The sequence below is a fragment of the Pieris napi genome, chromosome 18 (assembly GCF_905475465.1).
Source record: "Pieris napi chromosome 18, ilPieNapi1.2, whole genome shotgun sequence".
Lineage (NCBI taxonomy): Eukaryota > Metazoa > Arthropoda > Insecta > Lepidoptera > Pieridae > Pieris > Pieris napi.
The window spans coordinates 771,905-797,387 of NC_062251.1; the positions used below are offsets into that span (position 1 = coordinate 771,905).

At 36.6% G+C, this 25,483-nt stretch overlaps 1 protein-coding gene across 2 annotated transcripts in view; it reads right to left on the reverse strand.

Moving 5' to 3' along the window:
* The window catches only part of LOC125058178 (protein slit), a 147,412-nt gene extending 123,266 nt beyond the window's left edge, over nucleotides 1-24,146 (reverse strand). For both annotated transcript variants that reach the window (XM_047662205.1, XM_047662204.1), the window contains exon 1: nucleotides 24,019-24,146. The gene's annotated coding sequence lies outside the window, so the exon portion shown is untranslated. The remainder of the gene's footprint in view (nucleotides 1-24,018) is intronic.
* Between the last annotated feature and the right edge of the window lie 1,337 nt (nucleotides 24,147-25,483).

Genomic DNA, 25,483 nt, shown 5'->3' on the forward strand with positions numbered 1-25,483 from the left:
AATTTCATTAATTGTAATAGAATTATTAGTATTACTATCATTGTTATCGTTATTATATATTTTTGTTACTAATGGCTTCGAATCTCTTCGGATCAACCGTGGTAGGGACAAGAAAAAGATGGCGCGTAACCGAAAAATGTGACAAATGTGTGTAATTTTTTTTCCAACGCCGATAAAGAAGTTTGACTTCAAAAAGCAACATGGCGCGTAACCTGCTACAAAATTTCACCCATACGTCGATAAAGAAGTTTCACTTCAAAAAGATGGCGCGTAACGAAAAAATGTGACGCGTAACGAAAAAATGTTACACTAAATTTTCCAACCTCGATAAAGAAGTTTCACTTCAAAAATGCCTCTGCTATTGCAGTCCGGTAATGAGTCTGAATACTGATGAAGTATTTAAAGCAGCAGGAATCAAGATCGTCGAAGTTTTGAATATTGACTTATCGATAAATTTGTGTCTCTGACCGAATTGAAGGCCGCCCTATCATATGTCAATATTTGTGTGTACATCGTGTTCGGTTAAGGTGGGAACTGACCAACGTTACGAGGTGTAATGTAACATGTAATGTAATGTTACACAGCGAACATTCGTGCAGTCAGTACGTCGTGTTACGGGGAAACACGACGTAACACGACGTACTGACTGCACGAATGCTCGCTGTGTAACATTACATTACATGTTACATTACACCTCGTAACGTTGGTCAGTTCCCACCTTTAGATCAGTATTTCCCATGTACCTAAAGTGACCATTTATTACTTGACTCCAAACGGGACATTGGTTAGGGGGCGTCCATAAATTACGTGAGTTGTTTTTTTAAATTTTCTGTAAATCCCTCCCCCCCTGGTGAGGTTTCGTGAGATTTTATTAAACCCCTTCCCCCAATCCCCAATCTCACGTGATATTTTCCAAAATGTGGGTTTCTTACGTAATCGCATTGGATTCTTTTGATGGAAAATTTGCTTCGTGCTTTTATTTACGACTAAAACAAAATAAGTGAAATGTTGAGCGTTTAGGTATGGAGTTAGCGGGATGTTGCAGAGGTGGCCTTTAGGGTCAACCGTTTTTCTATTTTTTTTTCAATCAGAAAAAAAATTGCGTGATGTTTGCAGAGACACTCCAACTCCAACAACAACATCTCCAACGTAAGATTAAATGAGATTTGACTCGACCCCCTCCCCCCCTTAAACACCTCACGTAATTTATGGACGCCCCCTTAAATAATGTCAAATAATTAGTAGTCAATGAAAAATACACTTTTTAAAGTTATTTATTAAGAAAAAGATAGTTGGCATAAAAGCTACGAATCACAAAATTTTGTTTATTTAGTTATACATATTTATATTCATCAGTGGTTTCAAATAGGAATGAAACTCTTGGTACGTTTTTTTTAATCTGCTGCTTAAATTTTCGCGCGCTTTCTGTAAACTTTATTGAAAGGCCGGCAACGCAACCGCGAGCTTTCTATTACTTAGAGTATCCATGAGCGGTGGGTCTTTCTGATCCAATTCAACTTAGGGTCCTTCGAGAAAGGAGCGTACAAATTCTCGAAAGGCCGGCAACGCACTCGCGAACCCTCTGTTACTTAAGAGTATCAATGGGCGGAGGGTATTTCTGATCCAATTCAACTTAGGGTCCTTCAAGAAAGGAGTGTACAAATTCTCGAAGGGCGGCAACGCACTCGCGAACCCTCTGTTACTTAAGAGTATCCATGGGCGGTGGGTATTTCTGATCCAATTCAACTTAGGGTCCTTCAAGAAAGGAGCGTACAATTTCTCGAAAGGCCGGCGACGCACTCGCGAGCCTTCTGGCAATGTAATGCCTCCTGCCGGTTTGCCCGCTGTACATATCAAGATGCCGGCTGGGCGCTGCGAGCCCTCATCAAGGGCTAAAATTACTCGTTCCGCTCTGTATTAGCAAAGCGCGAACCTACACACCACCCGAAGGGGCATACGCCCCGAACGGGCCAGAGCAAGAACCGCAGCTTTGAGAACATGAAAAAGTCGCTGGGGGCCGAATTTTAAGAATACCGAGTTTATTGCCAGTTCTTCTCTTCCGTTCAACGCCCTTGATTTGAGAACTGGCAGGAAATGTAAAATTCGAAGAATTAAATGTATATTTCTTTTTTGACGTTCATAAGTGTATATTATATGACGACTCATGTGTCTAGTGGTTAGTACTCCTGACTGCGATCCATGGGTCCCGGGTTCGATCCCCGGCTGAGGCGAACATCGATGTGATGAGCATTTGGTGTTGTGCTTAGGTCTTGGGTGTTTAAATATGTATTTATATGTATATCTATCTATAATATGTATGTATATCCGTTGCCTAGTACCCATAACACAAGCTTCACCAGCTTAGCATGGGACTAGGTCAATTGGTGTGAATTGTCTTAAAAAAAAAAAAATTATTAGCTATATGACAATGATTTTTGAATTTTGATTGAATCCCTCGTTACTTTCTTTAAATGTTTGAACACATTTCTTTACGAATGTAACACACGGAAAGAATGTGTTTACAACGGCAAATACACAGGTGTAATTCACAGAATAATTGGAAATACTTGGAACCTTAGTTGAACACCTGCGACTTTGCTAAGTCAACAATACAAATAAATGCACGAAATTATTTTTGAAGTGAAACTTCTTTATCGGGGTTGGAAAAAAATGTAGTGTAATATTTTTTCGTTACGCGTCACATTTTTCCGTTACGCGCCATGTTGCTTTTTGAAGTCAAACTTCTTTATCGGCGTTGGAATGAAAGTTCTTTATCGACGTATGGGAGAAATTTTGTAGCAAATCGTCACGGTTTTCGGTTAAACGCCATGTTGCTTTTTGAAGTCAAACTTCTTTATCGGCGTTAGAATGAATTTTTTATCGAGGTGTTTGGAACATGTTAAGTGAATTGCGGCCTATTGGAAGGTACCAGGAGATGTCTATTTGACTGTCAAGAACTGTCTAGGGATAGAAGAGAGCAGTTCCTTTGCTGTTTTAAAAACGATCTACTCGAATTAGAACCAATTTGAGTGTACGACCAACCAGGCTCCACAAGATAAACCACTCCTTATATGGAAATTGTATTCGTTTTTACAACAAACTCCCAAGCGAAATTAGAGAATTATCACTGAATAAATTCTCTTTAAACGTAAATTAATCAGTAAATCTTTTTATAAATTTGACGATTATTTAAATTAGATTTGCTCCAGTTCAAACAATTTGTATGAATCAAAACTTGGCGATTAAAAAGAGTGGCGGAGAGTTTCTAGCCAGTTCTTCTTGCTCGCTCTACGCCCTTGCGAACTGGTAGTAAATGTTAATACAATTAATTTAACTTCTTTCCTGACGTTCATAAGTGTGCTTGTCTATATGAATAAAGTTATTTTGAGTTTGATACAAATCGTGCAGTGCCTAGGTATGTCAACAACGAGCGTACAAATCTTAAAAGGCCGGCGACGCACTCCCGAGCCCTTTGGCAATGAGTGTCCATGGGCGGTAGGTATTTCCGAACCCTATTCGACTTGGGGTCCATCAACGAAAAATTGCGGCGTATTTTTTAAATTAAATTACTAACAAGGAACTTCTACTAAACCTTGTTCAGGTCTATGGAATCCATGTTTCCAAGATTCCAAGAAGCGTGAGTGAAAGATTGCGTTGGAATAGTTCCCAAATTCTGCATGTTAACTTGATGATTTGTATGTTAACTCCAGCGTGCTTCTAGATGGGCGTTGTTTGAAAGGAAATTTCATCAGTGGAGCAAAGACAGCCCCTTAAAGGGAAATAAGAGGAAGAACTACCATCAATACTTGTGTTAAGAGGGTCCTTAAATATGTAAAAATAAAATAAATCAGTGGCGCTAGAACTTTTTAGGTCTGGGCCTCAGATTTCTTTATCTGATTAAGATTGGTCAATCTAATAGGCAAGTAGATCAGCTTCCTGTGTCTTCTAATAGGAAAGTCAGTTTCCTCACGATGTTTTCTTCACCGTTCGAGTGAATGTTAAATGCGCACATAGAAAGTCCATTGGTGCACAGTCGGGGATCGAACCTACGACCTCAGAGTCGCACGCGGTACCCAACTCTGCTCCTTTTTAATATGTACTAATTAATAATTTAAAAAAAAATATAGTAAGCAGTGTTGGCCTAGTGGCTTCAGCGTGCGACTCTCATCCCTGAGGTCGTTGGTTCGATCACGGGCTGTGCACCAATGGACTTTCTTTCTATGTGCGCATTTAACATTGGCTTTTATTAAGGAAAACCCAAAAAGTCGACGGCGTGTGTCAGGCACAAGAGGCTGATCTACTTGCCTATACGATTCACAAATGATCGTGAAACAGATTCAGAAATCTGAGGCCCAGACCTAAAGAGAGGCACAGGATGATCACTTGTCTATTAGATTGACAAATGTTCTGCATCTGAGGCCCAGATATAAAAAGACAGCGCTATTGTTTGTTTAAGTTTAGTTTGATTTTGCAAGAAATAAGTTATTTTTATTGAAGTAAAAAACTTCAGGAGAAAGCGACTTGCTAATTGTAAATTAAATATGTTGCCGGTGCTAACTGTGAGATGTGCAAACACACAAACATATCGTTTGTCAATATTGATGACAAACTGACCTCTTTGGAGATCAACGTGAAGTATTCAAACATTCTATTTTTTTTTATATAATATATAATAGGGGGGCAAACGAGCTTGCGGGACGACCTAAAAGGGCAGTCTACGCAGCCCATAGACACCCATTTTTAGTGGGTGCGTTGCCGGCCTTTAAAATTTTTAAAGCCGGCTTTTTTTTAGGCCGGTTTTTGACTGAACAGGGTCTTTTAAATTTTTACAAACCATTTAATTCCACTGGCGCAGAATTTGGAAACTATTCCAAAGCAATCTTCCAGTCAAGCTGGGAATCTTGGAATCATGGATTCCATAGACGTGAACAGGGTTTAGTAGAAGTTCCTTGTTAGTAAATTTAAAAAATACGGTGCAATTATTCGTTGATGGACCCCAAGTCGAATTGGTTCGGAAATACCTACCGCCCATGGACACTCATTGCCAGAGGGCTCGGGAGGGCGTCGCCGGCCTTTTGAGATTTATACGCTCCTTGAAGGATCCCAAGTAGAATTGGTTCGGAAATACCTACCGCCCATTGACACTCATTCCCAGAGGGCTCGGGAGTGCGTCGCCGGCCTTTTAAGAATTAGAATTAGTTCGAAAATACTTCGAATTGCGTCTTCTGCCTCGACGAAATACAACTCTGAACAGTCTCCATGATAAATGCGAGAAGATGTTTTATAAAAGCTTTTAAATAAAAATATATACATTCATATTTTGCCTTGATTATTAAATTTAAAACTTGCAACTCTTGCGCAGTCAACAAAGCCATAACTGGCAACATTACTAGGCTTATACCGGTTCTCATGGCACAATAATAAAAGGTATGTCGTTTTATAAATACATTTTCGTTCACAGAATTGTAATTGAAAAATCCTCTCAAACCTTTTTTTGTAGGATAGGGGATACCTCCAAAAATGGCAGTCATCGCCCATAGACAACCATTTTAGTGGGTGCCTTTGAGAGAGAGTATGTTCTTAAAACAATTGAAGATCGTATCTCCGTAAGACCATCACTAGGAGTCGATTCCACAGCTCCCAAAAGAAGGTGAAAGGGTGATGAAACGAGAAAGAATCCCAAACAACTCTCTAAACCATAGTACACTTTGTAGAAGAGACACAATGTTTCTGCGTAGAGAGAGAGTTAGGTCAATTGCAAAATCCGTCTTTCTTTCTGAACCACTATGTAAAAACCCAGCAAAAGAAATGAAGCACTTTACAGGGTCAAGTTAAAGTACAGCTTAAAATATAGGCCAAAAAATATCGTGGCGGAAACCAAAATTACATTCACCTGCCTGACACACCTGTCCAACAGTGGCCCCTTGTCGTTGAAGGTGGGGTTAATAAATAAATAAATAAAATTTTAATAAATCGTTTATTTGTAAAGAAAGTGGTACATTCAGATAGATTAATAAAGAAACCTCATAATCTTAATATATATAAATTACGTGTCACGTTGTTTGTCCGCTATGGACTCCTAAACTACCGAACCGATATCATCAAATTTGCACACCGTGTGTAGTTTGATTCAACTTAAAAGATGGGATAGCTTACATCTCAATTTATACCCGCAATATTATTTTATTGCAAAATATTTGTTTATTATTTGATAGTCACAATTCTAACAGATGGCGCTGTGCTGAAAGTACCAACCATAAGCTACAATTTACTGGCATAACCACCAAAAAAGCATGGTGGATTGGTGTTCTCCTGCCGTTTCTCTTGAATAGTTTACTACTATGTAATATAACAAAACTACTATGTAATATAATCTTAGCCACAGCAACGCTTGGCCGAGTCTACTAGTTAGTATATAAAAATAGCCCTGCAAAGTCATTTATAACTGTTGTCAAAACTTTTGGTCCAAATACTCTCCCTATAAAGACACCTTGCCTTTAAATATCACCTTCCCCTTGAAAGCATTACACGGCAGTGATCTACAACTTCTAGGAAGGTGATTACATTGTTTTTTTTTAATATATGGTGGTACATTAATTACAACCACGATGAGGCAGCATCCAGGTGTTGTATCCCTTGGTATCCTTTTTTTAGTAATAAAACTCTGATTTTTCATTCTGTAGAATTCTGTCATTTCTAGTGTTTATAAGTGTTACATTAGTGGACAAATTTGACCTATTTGAGGGCAATAAAAAATTGAATAGTACGAACTTTTTTTTTATTTTTATGAAAAGGTAAATCTAAATATTTACGTATTTAAGTGACCTTATACAAAAATAATAAATATTTTAATATCACGAACAATATATCGAATTAACTTTAATAACTTTATTTTATTATTTAGCTGGCATCACTGCGTACTAATTCCAGGTTTAGTAAACCTTTAAAAAAAAGTAAAACGCCGTAAACACTTTTAATGTGGAGCACTTAATAAAATGGATATGTCACCGTAAAATTGTAAACACCGTTAGATTGTAATCTATCTCGCGAGATTATAACCTGTCGAAAGATTGTGAACCTCAACGAACTGCTTACAATTTAACGTATTATTATTCGGTAGTTATATGAAATTGTTGGAAAGTAAAATTAATATGTAATTGACCAAAGAAGTTTGAATGATAACTAAGTTAGTGTAGTACAATCTACCGAATAATACTACTTTAAATTGTAAGCAGTAAGCTGCTCGCGAGATAGATTACAATCTAACGGTGTTTACAATTTTACGTTAACAGATACATTTACTAACAAATAAAATGTATGTGTAGACTCGGACTTATATTGAAATTGAAAAATGTGCCCGGCCAAAAAGGTTTGTTATCTCTGACATGTCAAAAAATTTTAGCTGTCAGAATTCTACGGAACTTAGTACTGTCAAAATACCGAGTTCGTAAAGAAAGCGGTGGTTGCACAAAACCCGTAAGACCATACACATTATGATATACAGTTGTGCAATGAAATCGTGACCTTATATATGTTATATATGTCCAAGAACAAGGAATTGTATGAAAATCTGTGCCCAGTTTCAATCAGATGGCTTTAACTTCTAAGCTGGCATTTCGGTGTATTGCGATAATTCGTGGAGCAAGCACCACCAGCTCTGGGGTCACCGGTACCATCAGACGACCCCCAAGGTGTAAGACTACTTTAGTGAAGTTAAATTTGTCTCAGAGATCTATAAAAATCTGATTTCCAAATACTGCGTAAACTCTTTGTAACGTCATTCGTTATAACGAAACTTCTCTATAACGAAACATTTATTTGGTTTAACACAAAACCCATACATTGATTCAATCTTTAGACATCAACAACATATTTAAGTGTAATTGTTTTTATAATCAGCTTACAAAACTAACCTATTGAGGTGCCGAAATTTCTAAGAAAGATATTTGAGGTCATAAACAGCCGTCTCGCCTTTGTTATTGTTAATTGCATTAACACGTGTCCCATTATTATTAGATTACATTGCCTGTAGGAAATTTTGGTCTTAGTTACTAAACGCACCATTGTCACATATCTATTATATATAAATAAATTATTGAAATTGGTTAAATTTGTTTTCTCTACCCTCCGTATAACGAACAAAAATGGCTCGGTCCGTTGACATTCGTTATAAAGAGTTTACACTGTAATTTTAATTATATTATTTATGGGGCGTTTCTTAATCAAAATACATGAAATTTCAAAAGTTTTAGGGCTGGCAAGGGAGCAGGTAGAACAACGTGCTGTCATAAATTCCCGTTACACACCTGCTGGCACTAAAGTTATTAACTAATATACGAAAAATAATAATCGGCTCAAACTTTGATTTTGTTCCCTTTGCAGTAGTTTTGGGCCGTGGGGTTCATGTGTACTGGTAATTAAATGTTTTTATTATCGAAGAAATACATTTATTATTTTGTATTAATTTTCGACACTAATTTAATTGTCATATTTTAATGACAAATTAATTCATAAAATTCCTAACATATCTTTCTTTTTTCCTCCCTCTAAGTCTCGGAAACCTAAAGTTTTAGATTTGTATAAATATGAACAAGACTTAAAAATTAGTTTGCCAAAGTTTCACTTCTGACATGTGTACTTTGTACGCACGCACTTTTTTGGAGGTTACTCCTTAAGAAACGATTTGAGTTATAAGGCCCGGTACGGAAATTTTATGAGGAGTAAAATCAAGTGTAACACGAAAATTTGAGGCGTTATGTAGAAAGAGACAAACATATATATCTGTAGGATTGAACGTGTATTGTAGAATGAGATGGAATACATTACACAGACTTTTCTATTTTGAATTCACGTTTTGACAGCCACGTTACAACATTGTCAGTGTTGACAGGTGTAAAAAATAAAAGTAGATTGTCTAGCGTGCCATAGAGTTTTGTCAATAGTAATGGTCAGTGAAATTAAAACTAAAAAGATTGTTCATTTGTTCAAATTGACTTTTAATTATTATTACGAATATTTTGTATGGGAATATAGAAAAGTGTTGTTTTTAGACATTTTCACTAAAATTTTTTTAAATTTTTCTCTCCGTAAGAACCATCCTCGTACTTCAAAGAATATTATAAAAAAAGAATTGGCCAAATCGGTCAAGCCGTTTTCATGTTATGTCGTGACAACGGAAAACGGGTTTCATTTTTATATATATAGATAAATATAAACTTTGACGACTATTGTCAAGTTACGAAGCAATGTTATTAATTATGTTTATCGTACAAGATACAATTGTAATCAATCAGTTTTAATGTGACCTTATAATTATAGTTGACAAACAAACTTCCTTTATTATTATGAGAATGGCGTAAAGTTCCTTATAATTAACTTTTTTTAGATGCACACGGGCAGGAGGCTCATCTGATGTTATGTGATACCGCCGCCCATGGTCACTCTAAATGCCAAAGGGCTCGCGAGTGCGTTGCCGGCTGTTTAAGAATTGATACGCTATTTTCTAGAAAGACCCTTAGTCAAATTAGTTCGGAAATACCTATCGCCCTTGGACATACTAAATGCCAGAGGGCTCGTAAGTGCGTTGCCGGCCCTTTAAGAATTGATACGCTCTTTTCTTGAAAGACTCTTACTCAAATTAGTTCGGAAATAACTATCGCCCTTGGACACTCTAAATGCCAGAGGGCTCGCGAGTGCGTTGCCGGTTCTTTAAGAATTGATACGCTCTTTTCTTGAAAAACATTTAGTCAAATTGGTTCGGAAATATCTATCGCCCATGGACACTCTTAATGCCAGAGGGCTCGCAAGTGCGTTGCCGGCCCTTTAAGAATTGATACGCTCTTTTCTTGAAAGACTCTTACTCAAATTAGTTCGGAAATAACTATCGCCCTTGGACACTCTAAATGCCAGAGGGCTCGCGAGTGCGTTGCCGGTTCTTTAAGAATTGATACGCTCTTTTCTTGAAAGACCCTTAGTCTAATTGGATCGAAAATACCTATCGCCCTTGGACACTCTAAACGCCAGAGGGCTCGTAAGTGCGTTGCCGGCCCTTTAAGAATTGATACGCTCTTTTCTTGAAAGACTCTTACTCAAATTAGTTCGGAAATAACTATCGCCCTTGGACACTCTAAATGCCAGAGGGCTCGCGAGTGCGTTGCCGGTTCTTTAAGAATTGATACGCTCTTTTCTTGAAAAACATTTAGTCAAATTGGTTCGGAAATATCTATCGCCCATGGACACTCTTAATGCCAGAGGGCTCGCAAGTGCGTTGCCGGCCCTTTAAGAATTGATACGCTCTTTTCTTGAAAGACTCTTACTCAAATTAGTTCGGAAATAACTATCGCCCTTGGACACTCTAAATGCCAGAGGGCTCGCGAGTGCGTTGCCGGTTCTTTAAGAATTGATACGCTCTTTTCTTGAAAAACATTTAGTCAAATTGGTTCGGAAATATCTATCGCCCATGGACACTCTTAATGCCAGAGGGCTCGCAAGTGCGTTGCCGGCCCTTTAAGAATTGATACGCTCTTTTCTTGAAAGACCCTTAGTCTAATTGGATCGAAAATACCTATCGCCCTTGGACACTCTAAATGCCAGAGGGCTCGCGAGTGCGTTGCCGGTTCTTTAAGAATTGATACGCTCTTTTCTTGAAAAACATTTAGTCAAATTGGTTCGGAAATATCTATCGCCCATGGACACTCTTAATGCCAGAGGGCTCGCGACTGCGTTGCCGGCCCTTTAAGAATTGATACGCTCTTTTCTTGAGGGACCCTAAGTCGAATTGGTTCGGAAATACCTATCGCCCTTGGACACTCTTAATGCCAGAGGGCTCGCAAGTGCGTTGCCGGCCCTTTAAGAATTGATACGCTCTTTTCTTGAAAGACTCTTACTCAAATTAGTTCGGAAATAACTATCGCCCTTGGACACTCTAAATGCCAGAGGGCTCGCGAGTGCGTTGCCGGTTCTTTAAGAATTGATACGCTCTTTTCTTGAAAAACATTTAGTCAAATTGGTTCGGAAATATCTATCGCCCATGGACACTCTTAATGCCAGAGGGCTCGCAAGTGCGTTGCCGGCCCTTTAAGAATTGATACGCTCTTTTCTTGAAAGACTCTTACTCAAATTAGTTCGGAAATAACTATCGCCCTTGGACACTCTAAATGCCAGAGGGCTCGCGAGTGCGTTGCCGGTTCTTTAAGAATTGATACGCTCTTTTCTTGAAAAACATTTAGTCAAATTGGTTCGGAAATATCTATCGCCCATGGACACTCTTAATGCCAGAGGGCTCGCAAGTGCGTTGCCGGCCCTTTAAGAATTGATACGCTCTTTTCTTGAAAGACCCTTAGTCTAATTGGATCGAAAATACCTATCGCCCTTGGACACTCTAAATGCCAGAGGGCTCGCGAGTGCGTTGCCGGCCCTTTAAGAATTGATACGCTCTTTTCTTGAGGGACCCTAAGTCGAATTGGTTCGGAAATACCTATCGCCCTTGGACACTCTTAATGCCAGAGGGCTCGCAAGTGCGTTGCCGGCCCTTTAAGAATTGATACGCTCTTTTCTTGAAAGACTCTTACTCAAATTAGTTCGGAAATAACTATCGCCCTTGGACACTCTAAATGCCAGAGGGCTCGCGACTGCGTTGCCGGCCCTTTAAGAATTGATACGCTCTTTTCTTGAGGGACCCTAAGTCGAATTGGTTCGGAAATACCTATCGCCCTTGGACACTCTAAATGCCAGAGGGCTCGCAAGTGCGTTGCCGGCCCTTTAAGAATTGATACGCTCTTTTCTTGAGGGACCCTAAGTCGAATTGGTTCGGAAATACCTATCGCCCTTGGACACTCTAAATGCCAGAGGGCTCGTAAGTGCGTTGCCGGCCCTTTAAGAATTGATACGCTCTTTTCTTGAAAGACTCTTACTCAAATTAGTTCGGAAATAACTATCGCCCTTGGACACTCTAAATGCCAGAGGGCTCGCGAGTGCGTTGCCGGTTCTTTAAGAATTGATACGCTCTTTTCTTGAAAGACCCTTAGTCTAATTGGATCGAAAATACCTATCGCCCTTGGACACTCTAAACGCCAGAGGGCTCGTAAGTGCGTTGCCGGCCCTTTAAGAATTGATACGCTCTTTTCTTGAAAGACTCTTACTCAAATTAGTTCGGAAATAACTATCGCCCTTGGACACTCTAAATGCCAGAGGGCTCGCGAGTGCGTTGCCGGTTCTTTAAGAATTGATACGCTCTTTTCTTGAAAAACATTTAGTCAAATTGGTTCGGAAATATCTATCGCCCATGGACACTCTTAATGCCAGAGGGCTCGCAAGTGCGTTGCCGGCCCTTTAAGAATTGATACGCTCTTTTCTTGAAAGACTCTTACTCAAATTAGTTCGGAAATAACTATCGCCCTTGGACACTCTAAATGCCAGAGGGCTCGCGAGTGCGTTGCCGGTTCTTTAAGAATTGATACGCTCTTTTCTTGAAAAACATTTAGTCAAATTGGTTCGGAAATATCTATCGCCCATGGACACTCTTAATGCCAGAGGGCTCGCAAGTGCGTTGCCGGCCCTTTAAGAATTGATACGCTCTTTTCTTGAAAGACCCTTAGTCTAATTGGATCGAAAATACCTATCGCCCTTGGACACTCTAAATGCCAGAGGGCTCGCGAGTGCGTTGCCGGTTCTTTAAGAATTGATACGCTCTTTTCTTGAAAAACATTTAGTCGAATTGGTTCGGAAATACCTATCGCCCTTGGACACTCTAAATGCCAGAGGGCTCGCGAGTGCGTTGCCGGCCTTTTAAGAATTGATTCGCTATTTTCTAGAAAGACCCTTAATCAAATTGGTTTGGAAATACCTATCGCCCATGGACACTCTTAATGCCAGAGGGCTCGCGAGTGCGTTACCGGCCTTTTAAGAATTGATATGCTCTTTTCTTAAAAGACATTTAGTCAAATTGGTTCGAAAATACCTATCGCCCAGGAACTCCCTAAATGCCAGAGGGCTCGCGAGTGCGTTGCCGGCTGTTTAAGAATTGATACGCTCTTTTCTTGAAAGTCCCTTAGTCAAATTGGTTAGGAAATACTTCAGTAGGCAGCTGGTTCCACATAGTGGTGACGTGCCTTAAAAAACGCTCAGTTGTGGAACGACGGACGTCGAGGTGATACGGATGGTATTTCGTAATCTGCCTCGACGTCTGATGATGAAACATGATGATGATTTGTTTTCTTGATTGATTTGGGAACTGGAAATGTAAATATATCTCTTATATATTGACCTTTGTAACCCATGAATAAATTTATTAATACTATAAAACTGAGAATGTCTCTAAGTATTTAATGAATTAGTTTTCATACCGACCACTAGATGGCGTTTCTTGTATTTAAAACGCGGTACTATTTTGATAATCAGATTGAATAGGTCGGTTATCGAAAGCTGGCGCGTTCACAGTACTCACACTATTCACTAATGTAATTTCACTATACGGTATGTTTAAAATATGACTTTTTTGCCAAGCTATATATTTTAGTCTACTCTGGTTTTAGTAAGATTGGGTGGGTTGTAAATAAATAAAAATGTGTCAAATACATATAAATATTATGTGCATACGAGGGTGGATCCAAAAGTTCTAAGCCCGACCAAGAACGTATAAGAGTAGTTTGTGTAAATAATTTTTCATTTTTCGACATAAGCTCCATCTAGATCAACACACTTCACTTTTACTTCACTAACTATTATTTCAATACTCCTGTTAGAAACCCCAGTCGCATCTGATGTCAAATTAAATGTAACATTTTTTCATTAAACTGTTTTAATAAGGATGCTTAAAATAATTAAAAACATTGTGCACCATTTCACGAGATTGCCCTGGTAATGTTTGAAAAAAGATCGACATGTATAAAATAATAATAATATAAAACAGTAATGATCAACATAAACAGTAGCAAAAGAAAAACAATAACTGTCTCTTTTATACTCATGAGCTTGACCGAGCGCGAGAGAGACGGACAGTCTTTTCGTGATGTATTTGTGATTGTATTTCAGTTTGACATCACGTCTCGCGCTTATTCACAGACACTACACAAGCACAAAGTGTAAATGTGTTGAAGCCGCCAGCTTTAGATAACATACCTATATGTACTGCTGACTAAGTATCGAAGTCTTCTTATAATAGCCTGAAGAATGAAGTTGGCTTCCACACTCCACTTCCACCTGATGGTGCACATGGTATCAAAGCCTATAAGTGTCACCATTCTAACGGATCCGGATCCCACAAACAGCCTTCACCGGGGAAGGCAAGGTCCCTTCGTACTCACTCCAGTGAGATTCTGTCCTGCACAGCCCTTCAGGTGATAGACCACGGGTCTGAACTCGCAGGAGACGCCCCTAGTCGTGAGAAAAGCTCATTCTGGACTACGCTCTCCAAAACAGCCCAGTCCAATAGCGAGATTCCATTGAAAAAGAACTCTTCTCTCAGCTATCGAAGTCTATCTCTTCTCGCGGACATTGGACAGTAATTCAATTTAATAGTTTTTAAAAGAGAGAGATCTGATAGCTTTCTGTGACTGATACGATTTTTGGGTCTTAAGGGAGCGTTCAAGTATTACGTAACGCGTTTTGGGGGGGGGGGGGCCTTTTGTAAAACGTTACGATGCGGGGCGGGGATTGAATTACGCGTTATTTTTAATATTATTTTCGACTTACACCACATAATAGTAACTAAACAGACACAAGGTGGTCACGAAACGTTACTATACTTGAGTACAGTATACTAGGGTACTGAAAAACGTTACGGCAAGATACATGGGGGGGGGGACTATGACTCCTGTCAAACCTAATGTTTTTGACAGACCTCAAACGAAGATTCATAGAAAATTGGTGCACAGAATCCGAACCATCAGTGACGAAACGCCAGTGTGAACGCAGCCTTAGATACTTCGAAAGTCAATCCCCAATTATTCAACGTAAATTTATGCAGATTGTATGCGCATCACTATTTGAGCAGCTTATCGTTCCACTGCAGCCGCTAGTGATGTACCGATATATCGATATTTATTTTCCTCAACGAATAAGTATCGCAATACAGCGAGGAAATGCCAGCTTTGTTTTTTTTTTTAATTATTATTATTAGGTTAGGAATATTGTAAATAAAGTATTTATTTCCAATATATTGTAAAAAAGTTGTCAGAGCAGTGTTGGCCTAGTGGCTTCAGCGTGCGACTCTCATACCTGAGGTCGTAGGTTCGATTCTCTGTGCACCAATGAACATTCTATGCGCAAACATTTGCTCGAACGGTGAAGGACTCAGGAGGCTGATCACCTACTTGCCTATTAGATTATCAAATCATGAAACAGGTCCAGAAATCTGAGGCCCAGACCTAATAAGGTTATAGCACCACTGAACATTTGAATTCCTTTCTATGTATAACTGTTAGTTACAGTTTGTTTACGTGATTAGACTAATAGAGTACAGAGCGGTACGAACATTTTACGAAACCATCGAGGAGAATATTACCAAAAAGTTTTTATTTAAAACCTAATATTTATAATAAATACAAATGTTCAAAATAAATAAATATATTAGACAAAGGCATAACATTTATTACTAACAAAAACACACACAATAACAATAATCAAAGAGAAAAAAATAACGAAATTTTTTCCCATTCGGTTCGTTTCAAGTGTGTAATGCGTGTGTTCTGTGGCTGTAATTGGCCCTGGCTCAGCATTATGCTGAGGAGCAGACTGTTCCACAGCGCTGGTCATTCTGGCAGACACCACAGCAGCTAGTTTGCGCCTCGGTCGCAAAAAAAAAATTATATTTAATATTACTCTTCTCTGACAGAGAGAATGCCTCCTCTAAATTCTTCCATTTGTCTCATTTCACGTGCATTTATTTATATCGTAACAGATAACATATATATATAACTAAAGATATAGCCAAAGATGGAATACATATACGAAAGGTTCAAAAACGAAAGGATTAATAAAAATTATTCAATTTAACTAAGTAATACCTAATTCGGCTGTGTATGATGTGTAATGTGTATGGTGTGCTAATGATTCAGCGCTGTCTATTTTTTTTTTTTAAAGACATTTCACACCAATTGACCGAGTCCCATGCTAAGCTGGTGAAGCTTGTGTTATGGGTACTAGGCATCGGATATACATACATATTATAGATAGATAGACATATAAATACAAATTTAAACACCCAAGACCTAAGCACAACACCAAATGCTCATCACATCGATGTTCGTCTCAGCGATCGAACCCGGGACCCATGGATTCGCAGTCAGGGGTACTAACCACTAGACCAATGAGTCGTCAAATATGTACGAGTATATTCTACTCCTTTTAAGCTTCTGCGATAGCTTAAACAAGTCAAAGCAAAGTCCGGGCGATAAAGCTGTGCATTGTTATTTAGACATTATTTATTTAAAATATAAACGATTTTAAAACAAATGGTGACTTTCACCAGTATAATACTCGAAACAGAACTAATCTAAGCGTACTAACCAGGCTCCAGAAGATAAACCCCTTATATGGAAATTGTATTCGTTTTTACAACAAACTCCCAAGCGAAATTAGAGAATTATCACTGAATAAATTATTAACTCTCGGTAAACGTAAATAAATCAATAAAGCTTTTTATAAATTTGACGATTATTTATTTTGATTTGCTCCAGTTCAAACAATTTATATGACTCAAAACTCGGCGATCAAAAAGAGTGACGGAGAGTGTCTTGCCAGTTCTTCTCTTACGTTCTACGCCCTTGACTTGCGAGCTGGTAGAAAATGTAAATTTAGATTGGTTTTTTTTCTGTTGACGTTCATAAGTGTACTTGGTTACCTATATGAATAAAGTAACAAATAACATAGTTTTTTTCTATGATCAAAAATAAAAACAATATTCAGTTAGTTTTTACTTTAGTTAGTCGACATCACTGGAGACCGAAGAGCTGGCAGCTACCTCGGAGAAAGAATTAGTCTAGCTATTTAAAGGGACTCCTTTTAATAATATATTTTAGTTATTATATTTAAAGGTTAGTTATTGTTCTTTTTTTGAATTTATAAAACTCAAAAACTCAAAATATCTTTATTCAAGTGGGTAACCAAGTACACTTTTGAATCGTCAAGTTAAATTAATCGTAAATTTACATTTACTACCAGTTCGCAAGTCAAGGGCGTAGAGCGGGTAAGAAGAACTGGCAAGAAACTTTCCGCCACTCTTTTTAATCGCCAAGCATTGTCATACAAATTGTATGAACTGGAGCAAATCAATCCCAAGGATTAGGATCATTTAAGTAGTCCTCATATTTATAAAAAGCTTTGTTGATTAATTTTCGTTTAACGAGGGCTTTGAATTTATTAATGATAATTCTCTAATTTCGCTTGGGAGTTTGTTGTAAAAACGAATACAATTTCCATATAAGGAGTGGTTTATCTTTTGGAGCCTGGTTGGTCGTACACTCAAATTAGTTCTATTTCGCGTATTATACTGGTGAAAGTCACCATTTGTTTCAAAATCGTTTATATTTTTTTGGACATACAACAAGGCTTTAGGAATATATTGACCAGATAGTGTCATAATATTTATAAGCTAGGATACATGTTATTAAATAACATAGTATATTTCGATTTATTTATAAAATACACATTTTTATATATAAGTTATTATTTACACATCTTTTACTTGTTTAGTTTCAGTATTATTTCGTAATGTCGTCTATAGCTTTTACTGACGCAATACACTGTAATACGTTATTAGGTAACAACTGTCTGTCTTTAAGTGCTTTGAGTGTTCAAAGACAAAGGCCGCTAGTCCGGGGACTGATTAGCCGAGCTTTGAGAGGCTTATTAGCAATTTTTAAAAGTGTTTGCATTATAAAAAGAATATTTTTAGTATGGAATATAAGATACTATCACTTATTCCACGTCATTAAATTTAAATCGGTAGACATCCCTACTCATCGGCAAAGACAGGCCGAAAGAAAAACCCAGTGTAAAAAACTCTCTTATATTTATTTTACACTTCGTTGCAAAAAAAAAAGAATGAAACACAATACAAAAAAAATTATAAGGCATGCAACGGGCGGCCTTATCGCTAATAAGCGATCTCTTCCAGGCAACCCTAGTTAAAGAGAAAAACTAAAAAAAGAAACATGATGCGTGCGAGAAGTGCAGAACCAAATGTTATATAAAAAATAATATATATATATATAGTACCTTAATCTAAAGTAATACAAAAAAAAATATTAATAACAGACTATAATCTTATAAGCTAATCTTACAAATACATGAACAGCGAATAGTGATGTAAAAGGAAACATAAGATTTATACAAGTCACGATTGATCAGGATAGGATAAGGTTAAGAAATGATTATACAGAAGAGTTATAAAAGATGACAGAGAGGTAGCCAATCGTACGGAGTCGGGCAGCGTATTCCACAACTTAATGGCGGAGATCGTGAATGAATTGCCTAAGAAGGATGATGGATGGATATATTTTCAAAATTATTTATTCATTTAAGTAACACAATGTATTCTTATGAACGTCAATAAAAGAAATATCGTTAAATGCTTCTAATTTTACATTTACTGCCAGTTCTCAAATCAATGTCGTAGAACGGAAGAGAAGAACTGGCAATAAACTCTCCGCCACTCTTTTTAATCGACCATTAATTAGCGCATTGGAACCCTTTGCCCCATACTTTTTTTTATAGACCAGGGGGCAAACCGGCAGGAGGCTCACCTGATGTTAAGTGATACATGCCCATGGACACTCTCAATGCCAGAGGGCTCGCGAGTGCGTTGCCGGCCTTTTAAGAATACTACAAATGAAAAAAAACAGCTGGAAATATACAATATTTTATTCTAGATCCAATTCGATCACATTTCCTGTCTAGACATTCCTTCATTGAGTTTATTTACTGTAAGCCGTTTACTCTGAAAGTCTCGATACCACGACATCTTATATATATATATGCCCAAGGTTTTTTGTCTCTTCTTCTGAAGTCATGACTTATTACGTTAATTGAGAATGGTCTAGTTTAGAAAGAAATGGCGAATGAACCTATGACTTGGTAGGAAGAAGTGGGTGATATTGAGGAGTATTTGCAAGTCAAATATTGAAATTTAAGTTTAGATTTCCATGAATATATGTATATATGTGATAACATACCGTGGGAATAACAAATATGTTTATCGGACAAGCAAAAACGCTGGCGCGGGGTGGGGGCCTAAAATAAACGGCTCAAATATAAGAGTCTGTCCTCCAAGAGTGGCGGAGAGTTTATTGCCAGTTCTCCTCTTCCGTTCTCCGCCCTTGATTTGAAAATTGGCAGTAAATGTAAAATAAGAAGCATTTTTTATATATATATATATATTTGTTTTTGATGTTACCTAAATGAATAATAAGATTTAATGTTGTTTTGTGTATGTATTGTGTTGTGTGTGATATAAATCTAAATGCATTGGCGTAATAAATATTTAAATTCGCACTTTAAGGTTCACTTGAAGCCTAAAAAATACATAAAAATGAAAATATTTCTGTCAATTTGCCCGCGGATTTGTCAAATATAATCCGACACTTTAGAGGTATCACCAAACTAATTTATGAGGTGATTCCAGAGCTGGTGCTTTCCACAACGAATCATCGCAATACAGCGAGGATATGCCAGCATTAAAGGTCTGCCACAGGGACCAAACCTATTCCATTTAGTTTCTATCTAAATATATTTAGATAATAAATGGTCTACCAAATCACATATTAGATTGCCTAACGCCAACCAATATAAACAGCAAATTAAAAAACTTTAGAGGTGTCAAGGGACACCCGGATGGAACGAAATTCCTTTCGATTATTTTATATGTTAATTGGTATCATAACAGTATGATAGATTTTCTCGACACCAATCTTACGACGAAAAAAAAAGCCAACATCACGAGGTGTTCCCAGGCGGTCACCCATCCAAGTACTGACCTCGCCTGACGTTGCTTAACTTCGGTGATCGGACGAGAACCGGTGGATTACAATAGCAAATAGCAAAAAAGTGTCGTGACAACTTTTCGTAAGAATTTATTCCGTCTAGCCCCCTTTCACAACGCGCGATAAGGAACTTCGTTCCAAAAACTACTTTTATATGCATTTGTCGCGCTCCTGAAGAAGACTGTTATGATTACATCAATATAAACCACAGCGGTTTGCTAATGTAACTTATTATGATTGTATTATATTTTTGTGTAAAATAAAGAAATTAAAAAAATTATATTGGTTGTTTGTAAAGTAGGTTTCCGATCGAGATGTTTACGTGATAACGTCTTATTGGTGATATAAGTTTTTGGGAAGTAAGGAATTAATGGAGATAACAATTTTTTCAAATTTTAAATTACATCTATCGTTTTATTCACACTTTTGATGATAAATTTCGGGTGTAAAATGACAAGTTTACTTATTCGACTATGATATACATTTTTCTTCATACATTCACGGAATGACTGGCAGCGCTCGAGATGAGACGGGAGATCGGTCCGTCTCTCTCTCGTTATACCTGCGATCGCGCTCGTGAGGTTTTGGTGTGACACAAGTTTCTGAACATGTCACCCGACTAAAACGATTTTAAAGACGTTATCACGTCAAAAAAAAATCAATCTGTGTCGAGAAGCTGATCACCTACTTGCATTAATATGCTAGTAGATGATCAGCCATCAGGTTGACATGTCAAACAGATCTGAGGCCCTGACCTAAAACGGTTGTGACACCACTGATATTTTTTAAAGGAGTACAGAGGTTTTCCAAAGTTTTCCTACGTCAACGGGAATAAAAATCTGTCGAAATAGACATGGGGAGAAATTGACTGTGCCAATCTGAAAATGTTTAGGAAAAACACCTTTTGTATAGCAATCAAGGTTTACAATACCAAAAGTATTAAAAAATCTTCCGACTGGAGTCTTTAAAAATCGACTTGGCTTTTTGGAAAACATGTATCAATAAATGATTACTAGCCGTTTCGCGCCCGCTTTGCTGGACGAATTAAAATAAATTTTATGTTTCATTATTTTATTTTTTTTCATATTTTTATTATTCTTCTTTTTAACTTCCCGCTAAGAAAATCGAAATATTTCGAAAATCGAGTTTTTAACAGATGTTGACGTTTAGAGGTTCTAGGAAGCCTCCCCGAATGTTTCCGCGGTGAAGTCCGTATGGATAAATTTTCATAAAAGTAAAACAGCAATAAAAAAATGAAGGAACGTTGGAATTTAATAAATAAATAGCCATAAACCATCTAGGAAAAATTTCTAATGGTGGTAGTTTCATGTCGATACGATCAGTGGTTTAGGCGTGATTGAGCCTCAAACGAAGACCATTTTCATTATATATATATAGATAGAAGATTTGCGTGAGACACTGTAGTTGATATAATAATAACGTATGATATGTGCGATACAAATAATATATAAATTTACCAATTCATATGACTAATAATGTAAAATGTAAAATTCCTTTAAAGACAAATTTGCGCGCCATTGTGTGTGGCAGAATATGCGAACTTACGATTGTACTTTATCCATTTTTGTACCACATTCTTGCAATAAATTATTATTATTATTACGAATAAAATATATTAAGACAGTCACTAGTTTTTCCAATCACTTGGTGATCAAAGAGTCGTGATGATCTCAGGAAACATGACGCCCATGGCCAGAGACGTTCTAAAGGAATATTTAACAACTCACATCCGCCCGCATGGGATTATTTATCACTAAATTTCTCAACATTACCTATACGAAAGTGTACTTTAGTCAAGAGAGAGTACTTTGGCCTTAGATTCTGTATCTATTCTGTGCTATTCTTTTCTTAATATGAAGTTATTATCTAGTGACAGTCGGCTTTTTGAGTCGATGTTTTCCATTACGAGTGCTTAAAGATATATAAAAAACCGCTACAACCTTTATTTGCCTATTAGATTTAAAAATGATCATGAAACAGATTCAGAAATCAAAGGCCCAGACCTTAAGAGGTTGTAGCGCCACTGATTTATTATTTATAGATGACTTTGCATGAATATTTTTATTAATCTGTACGTATTTGCTTTGCAAATCGATTGATTTATAAAAAACATTGAATTTTAAATTATATGTTTACAAACAGCGACTGCTTCTCACGGGTGAACAATTAAATATTTTGGAAATAAATGTACCCTGATACTCAGAAGAATAAGAAGAAGTATGACGAGCTGACCGCCAACTTCCAGTAGTGGAGAAGCACTACTAGAAGAAGATACTCAGGGATATTGTAGGGTTGTAATAAAGGATCAAATCAACCCAGTTTTCGACTTTATTCAAAATATTTTTTAAGAAACATTTTCTTATCTACTTAATTTATGATTTCATAAAAGAAATTTCAAAATCGCATCATATGGAAAGTTATTTTAGCTGAATTCGCATTATATTTTGGAACGAAGTTCCTTATCGCGCGTTGTGAAAGGGGGCTAGACGGAAAAAATTCTTACGAAAAGTTGTCACGACACTTTTTTGCTATTTGCTATTGTAATACACCGGTTCTCGTCCGATCACCGAAGTTAAGCAACGTCGGGCGAGGTCAGTACTTGGATGGGTGACCGCCTGGGAACACCTCGTGATGTTGGCTTTTTTTTCGTCGTAAGATTGGTGTCGAGAAAATCTATCATACTGTTATGATACCAATTAACATATAAATTAATCGAAAGGAATTTCGTTCCATCCGGGTGTCCCTTGACACCTCTAAAGTTTTTTGGTATGTCTGTTAAGTGATACCGCCCATGGTCACTCACATTGGCAGACCCGCGATTGATGCCAGCTTTATAAGAATTGGTACGCTCTTTGATCCTAAGTCGAATACTTCAGTGGGCAGCTGGTTCCACATAGTGGTAAACTGTCTTAAGAAACGCTCAGTTGTAGAACGACTGACGTCGAGGTGATACGGATGGTATTTTATACTGGCCCGACGTAATGAAACTCAGCTGCAGGTATTAGTCTGAACAACTCTGAACTCTCAGGAATAGGGATACTCTTCTTTAATAAAATCCCAGAGGCTCTTTTATCTCTGCCTTTCAATAAATTTAAGAAATGTATTAAAGAAAAGCTGTGTAAAAAGGCTTACTATAAAGTCAACGATTATCTAGTTGATAAAAGGGCTTGGGACTAGTGCTAGACAGGCTACTTCTAATTAATTTTCGATATTTGTTTTAAAATAAGTGTTGTTTGATTTGCTATTTTAAAAGAGTACCGAGAGTTTTTTACGCCGGCTTTTTCTTTCCTACACCCTCTGTCTTCTTTGCCGATGAGTAGGGATGCCCAAAAATTCAAATTTAATGACGTGGAATAAGTGATACATGTATCTTATGTTCCATAATAAATATATTTTATTTTATTTTTATTTTCTCCATTGTAAATACGGTAGAAGATGCAAAGAGACCCCACATCTCTACTCTCTCATCTCTCGCTACATATTATGTTAATTGCGTAAATCAATACGCGGAGTATGTTTTTAAAATACATATTTTTGGCTTTAAATAATCAATTGTTTGAGTATTAATAAAAAAGCAGTCTGCACGACATCTCAATTATTGGGTCTAAATTTACTCACGATGTTTTTCAACAGACCCTGTACTCAACAAATAGGGATAGGGACTCTGAATTACTTGGACCTTACAAAAACTTTCTATTTTAAACTGGTAATATGAATTAAGAAATGTATGTTTATGCCAATTAAATCGCCTCTAAAGTTTTAAATAAAAATGCTTAATTTTCAAAGCTTTAAAGATTTCATTGTGTCTAAATTAATTTCCCGAAGTCAAATTTCAAATATCGATAGAGTCATTTCAAATGTGTTGTTATTAAATCGTAACTTATATATTATAACCAGTAATGGATAAACAAATTGTATTATAATTTAACAGTTAAAGCTTTTGATTTCTCTGTATGTAGATTATTTATCTCTGGTAGAGTCATTTCAAAGAATAAAAACGATTGAATTAAAAGCTCACCGTTTTCCAAACAGCCAAAATGAATCACAATTGTAAGGAATGACACAGAAACACAAAACACAGTGTAACACAGAATTGTGTGTAAACAAACACGCGTAACGAACGGGGAATCAACACGAACTGATGTGATGGCCGATCGGGAATTTCATTTAGTTTCGACCGGGGTTGCAAGTGTGTAATACGTAAAAATGCATTTGAATATAAAAAAAATTTTTTAATTTAAAAAAAAAGGTGCGTGTACTTATGTACGCGCGTAAGTTATACTTCTTTGGCATTATTAAAAATAGTTTTTGATTGCATGCAAATAATTAATTACAATTAAATAATCAAAGACTGGAAATGGAGTCATTATAGTCAATAAAGTTCGGTTTACATTTGAAAAATTAAATAAATAAATATTTATTATTATTCTCTTACATTAAGTGTGACATAAATTCTATTATGATTCGAATGTTGTTTTAAAATTATGGCCAATGCCGTAGCATCTTCCGTGGGCAACTTCATTCTGTTAATTTTGTGTCACGGTGCGCGCGCATCGTAAAATTTCACTCTCATAAATTTTTCATAACGCGCCTAAAGAAGTATAACTTCAAAAAGTTTTTAAGATAATTAGATAGCTGTTTGATTTGAGATGAATTAGTTATTTAGTTACGTAAAGATTTAAAGCTAAACAACTTAGCTAAAAAAGCTCGTTCACAAATAATTCCCAAAATCAGAATGAATTATTTAGTAGTTTATTAGACAAACTAATTTTAAGATATTAAGTTAACCGTTTGATTTGAAATATATCCATTATTTACTTAAGTAAGTGTTTAAAGCTAAAAATGCAAGCTGAAAGAGCTTTTTAACATAAAATGATTTCCAAAATCAGAATAAATTATTTAGTAGTTTATTAGACGAACTAATTTTAAGATATTAAGTTAACCGTTTGATTTGAAATATATCCATTATTTACTTAAGTAAGTGTTTAAAGTTAAAAATGCAAGCTGAAAGAGCTTTTTAACATAAAATGATTTCCAAAATCAGAATAAATTATTTAGTAGTCTAAACCTTTTATCTTACCTTAATATCTTATAATTATAAGATATTGAGGTAACTTGTTGAAGTGAATTCGTTATTTACTTAAGTGAAGATTTTAAGCAATTTTAAAATGCAAGCTAAAAAAGCTCTTTTACTGCCAAATTATTATATTTATATTTTCAAAATCAGAATGAATTATTTAGTAGTTTAGTAGAAAAAACATTATTTACTAAAGTAAGTTATTATTCGCTAATATAATTTATTTTATTAAATTTATTACCTTATTATTGTAATGTATAATGTCCGTGACTGTTTGATTGTTATAATTAAATGGGCATGTCTTTGCTTTTAACTTACAGCAGAACGGTGTGTAAATTTTTCGAATTTGAATAAAAATAGCCTGTATTCGAGTACTACATCAGAATTATATTAAGTATATGTTTAT